The sequence below is a fragment of the Pipistrellus kuhlii genome, unplaced genomic scaffold (assembly GCF_014108245.1).
Source record: "Pipistrellus kuhlii isolate mPipKuh1 unplaced genomic scaffold, mPipKuh1.p scaffold_m20_p_8, whole genome shotgun sequence".
In the NCBI taxonomy this organism is placed as follows: Eukaryota; Metazoa; Chordata; class Mammalia; order Chiroptera; family Vespertilionidae; genus Pipistrellus; species Pipistrellus kuhlii.
In genome coordinates this window covers 56,506,356-56,518,604 of record NW_023425584.1, presented here as the reverse complement: position 1 = coordinate 56,518,604, position 12,249 = coordinate 56,506,356, and positions in this window count along the sequence as shown.

Here is a 12,249-nt window from a genome sequence, read left to right as displayed (position 1 = left end):
CTTGGGACAGATATCGGGAGGAGGGGAAGTCTTGTAAGACTGACCCCTCAACCTATGAGACTGATAGTGTAAGAATTGAGTTGGATTGTAGGACACCCAGCTGGTGTCCCAGAATTGCACCCCCCCCCCCAAGCATGTTGACATTGGATTAGGAATCTTAATTAAACTCTATAAAAGTGAGGTTCATGAGAACTTTGAAACTATATTTATGTAATATATGAGGGTTTGATGGGGATTATATTAATCTATTGAGAGACAGCCCAGCTGAAAGAAATTCTAGCCCCATGTTGGTATCTGGCTGAGACTGAACAAAATAATAATAATAGTAATAATAACAGTAATATTATTATTATTATAGCAAATCCTCATCTTTTAAACTTTTAACTCACTAGGAAAATAAATCAATTTGGATTTTAATGTTTGAATTTTTACACTATGTACTTTGATTTTTATGCATTTATTTTTTAATACATTTTTATTAATTTCAGAGAGGAAGGAAGAGGGAGAGATAGGAACATTAATGATGAGAGACTCATCAGTTAGCTGCCTCCTGCATGCCTCCTACTGGGGACAGAGTCTGCAACCCTGGCATGCGCCCTGACTAGGAATTAAAACTTGGCTTCCTAGTTCATATGTTGATACTCAACTGTTGAGCCATGCCAGTTAGGCAATTTTTGAGAGGTTTTAATGTTTGTGTTTCAATTTATTCTTAGATAGTTGATAATGGGAGGGATTCTTTTTAATTACTAGTAGCATTTTTATATTTTTAGCATTACTATTGGAAAATCTTTATACTGTGTATCTTGTGATTGGGGTATTCTTATGCCATTTACTTACAGTATAAGACTTTTTATAGAAATAATGTGCTTAAAAGCTGAACCTAGTATGGAAAGGGAAGTAGAATATAAAGTAACTATATGGACTTGGCAAAGAGTACCTTTGAGATAGATTTAATTAATTCACTGTTCTTTTATAATTCATTTTTCCCGTGAGCCCAAAAGGGACAGTAGCAGTTATTAAGAACTTGGTCTTGTGAAAATTCAAATAAAACTATAAGTGGTTGATCTAGTCCCTTGAAATAGATACCCATATCCTTAGTTAATTGTGGTCTTAAAAATTAAGAGCAGTGGATTAAAGATAATACAAATAGGAAAATATTAGGAGGTAAACCTGCATTTACTATGCCATTTTGTTACCAAAGGGAACATTTGGACTATAAGTAAGAAATGCTTTGAACTTAAGAAATATATTTTTTCAGTTTTATTAATATGTAGCATTTCATATTATATATTAATATATATAATTGACATATAGCACTATATACAATTGAAAGAAAAATTTATGTGTTCACTTACAGAGTTTATATGTTCAGTGCAGAGTTTAAGTCAGCCTGTAAATCTGAAGCAAAATATAATTCAAAATAATGTTCATGTCTAGGTGATAAAAAGTTCCCATTTCTTAATAAGGATAATTTTACTATATCTAAAGAGTAGAGTGGAAACAGTAGAATTTAAATGATAATGTAACCTCCCTCATTTGTAAAGATTTCTACTTTTATTTATCTTTTCTAATTTACTTTTTTTCTTCTTGAAAGAGGGCACAATTAGTAGGCAATAGAGAAACAGGAAGTAAATTTTGATACTATCATTACATAGAAGGATTTTCTCATTATAGAGTTTCTCTAGCTTTTATCTGTGTTAAACTGCCTTTCATTAGGTGTGTATTTGAAAATTATAGCAATAATTTGTAGAGGATCTAAAGATTCATTTGGGATTGGACACAAAGGAATGGATAATTAGTTGGTGACCCAAAGGAGCCTTTTGTCTCCATGAAAATGGAGCAATATAGCCCAAGGAAGTGGATCAAAATTAGAATCCATTGTATAACATTCTAGAAACTTTTTAAAAGGAAAGAAGGCACTGTTAAATCATAGCAGGAAATGAAATGTGTTTTCTTTAAATGGAAGGAAGGTGTCATTTATAGGCATATGGCATTATGCTAAATATATGAGGTTAAATTTAGACTAACAAAGTTTGATGGCTTAAGAGAAATAAAATCATGGTTATCTGAATTGAAAGGGGACAGAAAGTTTATAGAAGAGAAATAAAAGTAAGTATAAGCATCTTTTGTTTTCTGTTATTTACATTTATATAGTAAATGAATTACTGAAAAGTCTGTAAAATTTTTCTTATAAATTAATTCCTTCACATTTTTTATTCTTGCAACAAGTCTACCTTATTTAGTTTACAAAAGAAATAGTTTAAATTGATAATGTGTTAAAACCATGCTATGGGCATATCAGTAACTTCATGTAACTATTCTGGTCAAAAACTCAGAAATACTAGTCGCTCCTATTTCAACTCTAGTGAAACCACAGTTCTTTCAATTACCTGCATGGTCGTCCATGATTTTCCAACTCCCCCCCACAAGTACGTGCACTCTTCTTTTGTTCTCCTTCACTCATTATAAAAATATATGAAACAAAAGTAGATGAACAAAAAGGGGAAAAATATCCCCAATCATGATTGGGCATTGCAACACACCTTTTTCAGTATCTGATAAAATAAACAGACCTCCTTCATACACACACAAATGAATAGGGAGGAGATGACTAGGGGGTGGGGTGGAGTGAGGGGATCGATGGAGGGGAAAAGGGGACATGTGTAATACTTTAAACAGTATAGATAAATTTTTAAAAAATGAACAACACATTCAATACAGTTGACCTAATTGACATATGAAATATTATAGCTCAATGCTGCAAAAGATGTACAATACAGGAAAAGTTTAACAAAAGAGATAAAATGATGGAACATAAAACAAGTTATGAGTTACAACACATTTGAAAACAACAAATATAAAGAATTGTGTTCCCTTCTTATAATGGAATTAATGTAGCACAGAGTACCAGAGAGTTAAGTGAAAAATTCTCAAATATTTGCAAATTAACACACTTAAAATATCAAATGAGTAAAAAAGAAATACAATAAAATTTCAGTAATATTTTTCATTGAGCAATAATAAAAATCTTCAGTCTTAAATCTTGGGGTATAGCTTCAGCGGTGCTTATAGCTCTAAATGCATATAATAGAAAAAAAAGAAATGCTAAAAATCAATAACCAAACATTAGATAAATTTCAAGAAGCTAGGAAAAGACAAAAAAATAAAGATAATATATAAAAGAAGATAGTATATGTAAGAGCAGAAGTCAATTAAATGTCAACCACAAGTTTAAAAGAAAAAAAAAAGAACGAAGCTGAAATCTTGTTAACATTAATAAAATGGATATACCCTTAGAAGTGTCAAAGCAGAAAAGAGAAAGAATACAAAAGCTACCAAATAAGAAAAAGATTACATCAGGACAGAATTTGTAGATATTAATAGATAAGAATACATCAATATACTTTGAATATTTATTTAATTTGGAAAATTCTTTGAAAAATACAGTTTTCCAAAATTGACATAAGGGAAATAGAAAATCTGAATCATTCTATATTTATTTTTAAAATAAAAGATTATTTTAAAATTTATTAAAAAAGAAACCTAGCCAGAGAAAATTTTCTTTAAAAATCCTTCCAAAAATTTAAAGAGCAAAGAATAGCCATTTTAAACAGATATAAGGACCATTTCTCAATGTGTTTTGTAAGGCCAGCTGAAGTCCAATAGCAAAAATTGACAAATACCTTATTAGGACAGTTACTGGATTATAACTCTCATGAGCCTAGTAAAAATACACTAAATAAAATGTTAACAAATCAAAGGCAATGTTGTGTTTAAAAATAAAATCCATTATGACTAGATATATTCCAGGAATACAAATTTGTTTAACATTTGAAAATCAATCAGTGTTGTTTAATACATTTACAAAAGAAATGCATTATACTGTCATGTGATAAATGCAGAAAAATGTTGTATAAATTCAATACTAATTCATGAAAAAACACAAGTAAAAAACTTTCATTAAGCCAGGAATAAAAGGGAACTTACCTTTTTTAAAAAAGCATGTGTTTAAATTAGACTTTTATTGATTTCAGAGAGGAAAAAAGGAGAAACAGAGACATCAATGATGAGAGAGAATCACTGATGGGCTGCTACAGGCCCCTACTGGGAACTGAGCCCTGGTAAGCTTGCAACCTGGCCATGCACCCTGACCAGGAGCTGAACTGTGACCTCCTGATTCATAGGTCAATGCTCAACCACGGAGTCACTCTGCTGGCCCAAGGAAGAGAACTTTCTTAATATGATAAAACATACCTGCCAATAGGAAGGAAGGAAGAAAAGCAGGGATGAAGGGAAGAACAAAGTACACAGTATACAGTAGGCACTCATTAAATATTTGTTAAACAAGGGAATAAATTCTGGATAATTTTATACACACTAGATTAAAAAAAGAAGAGTTTAGCAATGTAAGACATTGGTGAGAATATAGAATAGGGGTGTCGAACTCAATCAGAGAAGGGGCCAAAATCTAAAATCCAGCCTAAATCACGGGCCGAATGGTTTACTGAACAGTCATAAACTGTCATTGTGATGGAAACGCAGCGGAGTGCAGTGATGACAGCGAGGTGCGGGCCACATTGCAAGGCCTGGCGGGACGGATTTGGCCCGCGGGCCTTGTGTTTGACACATGTGATATAGAACATTGGGAGTTTTCAACCACTGCTGAAAGCACGACCAATTGTGAAAACAATTTGATAGTAACCAACAAAATCAACATGCCCTTGCCTGCTGACAAAGTAATGGTACCACTGGCCTTATACCCTTGGGAAACTCTTGCATATGTATAATAGGAGATTTATTAAATAATATTTACTCAAGCATTATTATTAAATAATATTTACTCAAGCATTATTTGTAATAACAAAGATGTACCCAAACAAAACATTCATTAATAGCAGAACAGATAAATATGGTCTGTGATATTCATACAATGGAATACTATACCACTGTGATATTAATAGACAGTAAAAACTAATCACAACAACAAAACCCAATACAAAAAAAAATATAGGAGTATTAGCACTCAGTTCAGCATAGTGGGAGTAGGGACCAGGAAGATCATGTGAAAGACTGTCTGGGGTTTCACTAAATATTTTCTCCTTTTGTACAATGTAAGGCTAGACTATAATTCTAATGCTCACAGGTAATTCCTTGATACTGTTTTATACTTCTGCTTAATGGAACATGTTTTGACTCATAAAATCCATTGACCTATGTATGCTTCATGTACTCTCAATTCCCTTGTCTTCCATTCAAATGAACGATAACATACATTAAAATATTCCAAGACTTCAGTATGGCACAGTACATAGAACCTTGATTTCTGAATGACTGTGTTACAGATATGGGGGTTGTTGAGTACAGTGGATACCCTTTGTTGATTTATTTAGGAAGGAACTGAGGCCAGGTGAAATTAGAAAGGTTAGACATGGAACTTGTGGGTCATCATCGTTTGGACTTAGAGGTGGTTAAGTGTTTTAACATTGAATAATTATTCTCTAAAATGTGCTTATTTCTTTCCAGATGCTTACTCATATGTATTCTATAATTTTCATTAAAAACTTGTATAATTATTATATATAATTTATCTATACATACATATATATCATATCAAATTTTCCTTCTGTACAAATCAATGTACTTATATCCTCATAATATCAGCACTTAGATCTCCAATTTGCTTGTTTGGCTGTGAAAATGCTAGGTAAGAGAAAAGAAATAGTATTAAGTTCATTGCAGGTAGTCCCTGGTTTAATTTTTGTAAAAAACAAACAAACAAACAAACAAACAAACCAAAAACAAAACAGACAAAATATCAAAGAAAAGGTACATTGAAATAGTTAGTATAAACAGATTCATTTATTTTTAATAGCCTGCTCTTATACACCTTTTGAAAATTACTGTGAAAATATTAAAAATTCTTAAAATATTTAAAGAAAATCACAATTTTGGAGAATTAAAACTGTGCTTTCTACTCTTTTGCTTTACAGAAGTCAGCATGTCTTTTTGTTACTTTTGTTGCTGCTTATCCTTTCGCTATTTTCTTTTTATTAGAAAATTTAATGTGCCATTATATCATTTGGCTTTCACTTGATATGAACACAACATTTATGTATTTTCTACTTTTGTTCTTTCTCTGCTATCCAGGGAAAACATAGTATATTTGTCTCCAAAACTACCACAAATATGAGTACAAATAACTTTTGCTAAAAAACACATGCCAGTACTAGTTCTGTGCTGTTATAGCTCCAAATAGAGTTTATCTTCTATTTACGTTTTAAAATGTACGTTATATGATCATCCAAATGGAAATATTAAATCAAAACTTCCCACTTGATTTCTGAAGGAGGCCTAAAGATATGCCAAGATCTCAGGAATCTGTAGTCTCGCACCTGTTGGGACAGGAAGTGAATGTAGGGAGCTGGTTGTTCATGTGATGGAAGTGAACAGTGAGGGAACCAGACATTAACAACAGCAGGAAGCCACTAACTCTCCCACCCAGTTTGCAAGCACCCTCTGATGCATCAAGTGCATCTGGAAGCTTATAGACAAGGGTGCCTGGAATAACATTTGCTGGGGTAAGCTTCGTTGGCTTTTTTTCTTCCTCCTTCCCTCTCTCATCTTTCTTTCTTTCCCCCTCACCCCTCTTTTTTATGCATAAGAAAATAATTTTATTATTATAATCCTTATTAACATTAATTTAAGTTAAAAAACTCAATCGCTATGGCCTCCATTCAATATTTTCTGGGGGATTTTTTCAAATGTTTCTACTCTATTCTCAGCATTATCTTCATTCATAGCAATTTATGTTATGTCCTTTTTAAAATTATTGTGTGGGCTTTGTACTTGAACACCCTATACACACTAGAAATTAAAAAATGTAAAATAATATGAGAAGAGGCCTCAAATAAATTATGGTAATTTTCTGCAGTTTAAAACATGGATATATCAGTGTTAAATGTTAATCTAATGCAACTTTCTTCATTCCAACTCCGTTTATATCAAGACAAAGGATCTCATTGATGAGATACACTTTAGTGAGAGGCATATAATTAACACAATAGAAAATTGACCTAAGAATTCAATTAAATAGGCTCTTGTATTCCAAAGATAAGTCCCAATTTTTATCATAGGCTCTTTCTTTCCTTCTGAGTATCAGCCTTTCTTAAGCGTTTAGAATCAGGGTTGGTTGAAAGATGGTACAGAAATATTGACCTTGGCCTCACCTGTGTAACAGCAAACCTTCAGGGATGTCATGGCATTGTTCCCAATTATAAGCACATTGTAAGATCTTTGGAAAACAGAGTTCTTAGAAGAGTTTATAGTGCTAAAAGAGCATAAAGCCCTCACAAAAGTGGCAAACTCAAGTTATGAATCTTTCTTTCCTCATGGGTATGTGGGATCTTTGTGGACAAGGGAGACCATGACTGTGTTTGGGGGTCAATTGTCATTTCTAACTAGAAGTCAGTGCATGAAATTTGTGCACTTGGCCGGGGGGGAGGGGGGTGTGTGTCTCTCAGCCCAGCCTGCACTCTCTCCAATCTGGGACACCTTGGACATCCCTCTCAAAATCCTAGACTGCTGACTCCCAACCACTCACTTGCCTGCCTGACTGATTGCCCCTAACTGTTCCTGCTGGCCAGCCTGATCACCACCTAATCACTCTTCTGCCAGCCTGATTGCTCTCCTGCCAACCCTCTCCTGCAGGCCTGGTCCCCCGCAACTGCCCTCCCCTGCCAACCTTGTCACCCCCAACTGCCCTTCCCTGCTGACCCAGTTTCTCCCAACTGCCTTCCCCTGCAGCCCTCATCCCCCCCCCCACCACCACCACAACATCCCTCCTCTGCAGGCCCGGTCCCTCCACAACTGCCCTCCCCTGCTGACCCTGACACCCCCAACTGCCCTCCCCTGCAGGCCTGATCACCCCTATCTGTCCTCCCTTGCTGGCCTGGTTATCCCTAACTGTCCTCTGCAGGCCTGGTTTCCCCAAATGCCCTTCCTCCCCTGCAGTCTTGGTCACCCCCAACTGCCCTCCTCTGCTGGCCTGGTTTCCCCCAACTGTCCTCCCCTGCTGGCCTGATCACCCACAACTGCCCTCCCCTACCAGCCATGTTGTGGTGGCCATCTTGTGTGAGGGTGTGATGGTCAATTTCCATATTGTCTCTTCATTTTATAGGATTTTGTGTAAGGTTTTCATAACTTTGCCAATGTATTTTTTATTTTGTTAAAGTATTGCTTGTGACATCTTTTTGTCCCATGTACCAATCCTTCTGTAATAGCCACATACTAATGTTTAAGGGAGTATAGTTCCCTTCAAAATGCATGTCTTTTTTCTTAGCTTTATTCTCTTTCTTTAATTAATAGCATGTAATTTCTCTGTGTATCCCATTTGTTTTACTGTTTTGTTGTGTCTTGCTCTAATATATTCAAATATATTTCTCTTAGCTCTAATGTTTTCAGTTATTGAATTGTTTGATTACCTAATTTCTAGACTTTCAATACTTTGTATCTTTTTAACACCTTAAATTTTATAAATGTGCTCTCTTTATAGTTTTTACAAACTATATGTACATAGAAAGGATAAAAAGTCTTCATTTCTTTTTTCAATACAGAATATTGGAATAGGAAGTTACTAAGATTATTTGAGATTATTTAATTATTTAAGATTGCCTTCAGGCTTGTCTTCTTACCAATGCCGGATGAATAAGGGAAGGTGTGTATAATAGAATTCCTAGTAGTATACCTTAATAGTGACAAGAATAAGAAAAAATAACAACAACGACAACAAAAAAAAACTGTGAAGCATAAAAAAGCACAGAATATTTTAAAAAGTGGCAGAGTGGAGAGATTTTAAAAAATATTCAACAATATATTTATATAATTAATAAAACTCTAATGCTTTGAAAAGAAATACTATGTGAACCTATTCCAAAATTCTGCATCTCTTCTTTAAAAGAGAAAATTTACTATCCATTGATTATGCTGGTTATTTCAGATTTACCTCAAATAACTGATTTTACATAGGTTTGTTTAGATTAATCTAAAAATTATAATTGGATGAAGCATCAGCCATCATATTCATAAGAATTTCACCCTCTATTGACTTAAGTGCTGTTAAATTATTTTTTTGATATTCTCAAAATGGTGGGTTTTTTTTTTTTTTGTGGTAAACTTTCTCCCACTTTCATCAGTGTCAACAATAGCACCTTCTCCTTTATTTGAGATTTCTTCTATCACTGTTGTTTCTTATGTAACTTTGCTTAATTTCTAGGGAAAAACATATATGTACACAAACACCCCCCCACACACACACAACATACAAACACAAGATCTATAGGTATCAGATCTATTGCAAAAACTTCACCCTTTAGTTCTCTTATTCTACCACTATTTTTTTTCCCCCTCTTTTTAATTCCTCAAGTAATTTCCATTTGTTTTATTTATTCCATGCTCATTATTATATTATTCTGCACACTGGGCTATTTTTCTATGTAAAAATTTTGCCTCTAGAGGCTTCTTTAAAAACAATTATTAACATCCCTTGAATAACTACAAAAGTTTTTTAAAAGCTTCTTCATGTTATAATATTTTTTTATTGTAAATATAGGGTTTTTTTCTATTTATAATAAATCCAATTCACTAGTCATTTCCTTCAACATATTTGGAGATATGGGAAAATAAGTTTAATCTTCTCCAAAGCAAAAATTATCTGTATTATTTTAAAAAAAATTGAAAACTCTGTTTTTAATATATTTATATTGTATATATCCTATATAATAAAAGGCTAATATGCATATCTACCGAACTGCAGAATGACTAGTCTCTATGATGTACACTGACCACCAGGAAGCAGACGCTCAATGTAGAAGCTTCCCCCTGGTGATCATTGCGCTCCCACAGGGGGAATGCCTCTCAGTCAGAAGCTCTGAACTAGGCTCATGGCTATTGAGCATTGATGGTGGTGGGAGTCTCTCCCGCCTCTGCCTCCACCCTAAGGATGTCTGACTGCCAGCTGTAGGCTTAGGCCTGCTCCTTGCAGAGAGCAGGCCTGAGCAGTCACCTGAACATTTCCCGGGGGCTCCTGAACTGTGAGAGGGTGCATGCTTCGCTGAGAAATCCCCCCCCCCCCCCCCGCACATAGTGCACTGATGTTATGCACCAAGCCTCTAGTATTTATATAAACTCAAGATTTGTGCATATTGTATACTTATATATGTGGTGTTTTTTGTTTGTTTGTTTGTTTGTTTAAAGTTTTATTGTTTAAAGTTTTACATATATCTCCTTTCCCCCTGATTGACCTCCCCCCAGCCACTCCCACTCCCCAGGACAAGCCCCTAACACCCTTCAACATTTCATGTAAGACTTGTTTGGTGGTAATGAACTCCTTCATCTTTTTATTGTCTGTGAAGCTCTTTATCTGACCTTCAATTCTAAATGATAGCTTTGCTATCATGGTTACAGATCCTTGCTATTCAACACTTTGAACATTTCTTGCCACTCTCTTCTGGCCTGCATAGTTTATGTTGGGAAATCAGCTGACAGTCATATGGACACTCCCTTGTAGGTAACAAAATGCTTTTCTTTTTTTTTTCTTGCTGCTTTTAAAATTCTCTCTTTGTCTTTAACATTTGGCATTTTAATTTTGATGTGTCTTGGTGTGGGTCTCCTTGGGATCCTATTTGGGAGTAAAAATTTAGTTAAAAGCAAAATAGTGACTGTTTAATTAAAATAAGAAGAGAAATATTATTAAATTTGGTAAAGATATATCTTTGTGCAATATCACTTCATTTTTTTGCAATCATTATATACTCTTCTCTCCTGCATATGAACTGTCCCATAAATTTGAATTTTGCATCTTATGTACACTAAGACAGCGTTTTTCAACCGCTGTTCCGCGGCATACTAGTGTGCCGCGAGATGTTGCCTGGTGTGCCGTAGGTGCAGACAAGACAAGAATTTTATAATTTTTCACTATTTTGTTTACTTAATATTTCATAATAAAGTAATTATAAAATACTTTCTTTGTGTTTATTTGATTCCTATTCAAGAGAATTACTTTATATATAGTCAATATAGGCACAGAGTTAAATTTTTTAACATTTTCTAATGGTGGTGTGCCTCATGATTTTTTTCATGAAACAAGTGTGCCTTTGCCCAAAAAAGGTTGAAAAACACTGCACTAAGATAATTCAATTCCAATGTAAAGATTTGAATGTGTTTAGATACCAAGTCTGTATTTTGGTATGCTGCGAAAGAATTTTCAACAAGATTCCTCTTAGGTTATATCTTTTCATCAAAAGTTACCTTTTATTTTTATGGTAGTGAAAAAGTACAACATGAATACATAAGAAATGCAAAGTAGCATACAAAATAATGATCTCCCTCTGAGTTGAACTGTGCTATCCTCATCATGATTTCATTCTAACTATTCAGAGACACACAATAGCCCATACTTTTATTATTATTATTATTATTATTATATGGTCTAGAAATGTTATGCAAATATAAGAGCTGAGTATTTTTTTAAAGAGAAATTCTGATCTGAGATGCAAGACATTTTAGTACGGAGAAAAGCATTTTATCCTCCCAATTGGTGATCCACAAATGGTTCTCAAAAAATGAAAAATAAAAAGATTATGTTTACTTTTCCCTTTACCTTATAACTGGATCCATGGCCTTTTCCCAGAAATGTATGTGAAGGAAAAGAAACAACACAGCAACTGAAGCACTTGTGAACACCGTCTTATAGTTATTTCTGCACTTACAATAAATAAAACAGAACTTTGGAATTATATTGCTCAAAGACGAAATCCCGTTATGATTCTGTTTTCAAAGAAATCTAATTGTAAAACAAAATTTAAGAATCAGTGGCCACAAAAATGTTAGTGATTGATAAATAATTAAATTTTAGCAAAAAAAATATTGCATTGAAACTAAAACAAAACAAAATACACATTGTGATCTTGGAAAAGCTTTGCTTTCTTAAATGTAATGAAAAATGAGTCTCTATGAGTTCATTAGATGTGCTACGTTACAGTATGGCCTCAGCAATGGGCTGTGGTGCACTTCCAAATAAATGATGGTAGATGAAAACAGAAAACATGGCCAGAGACTTCCAGTAATTCCAATCTCCGTTCCACCCAGATGCGTTTTATATAACATGAGATGCCTCACCAATCTGAACTTTTATTATGAAATATGAGTTCATTTGTCTCAAATTCTAAATACTTTCTAACTTTCTTTTAAACT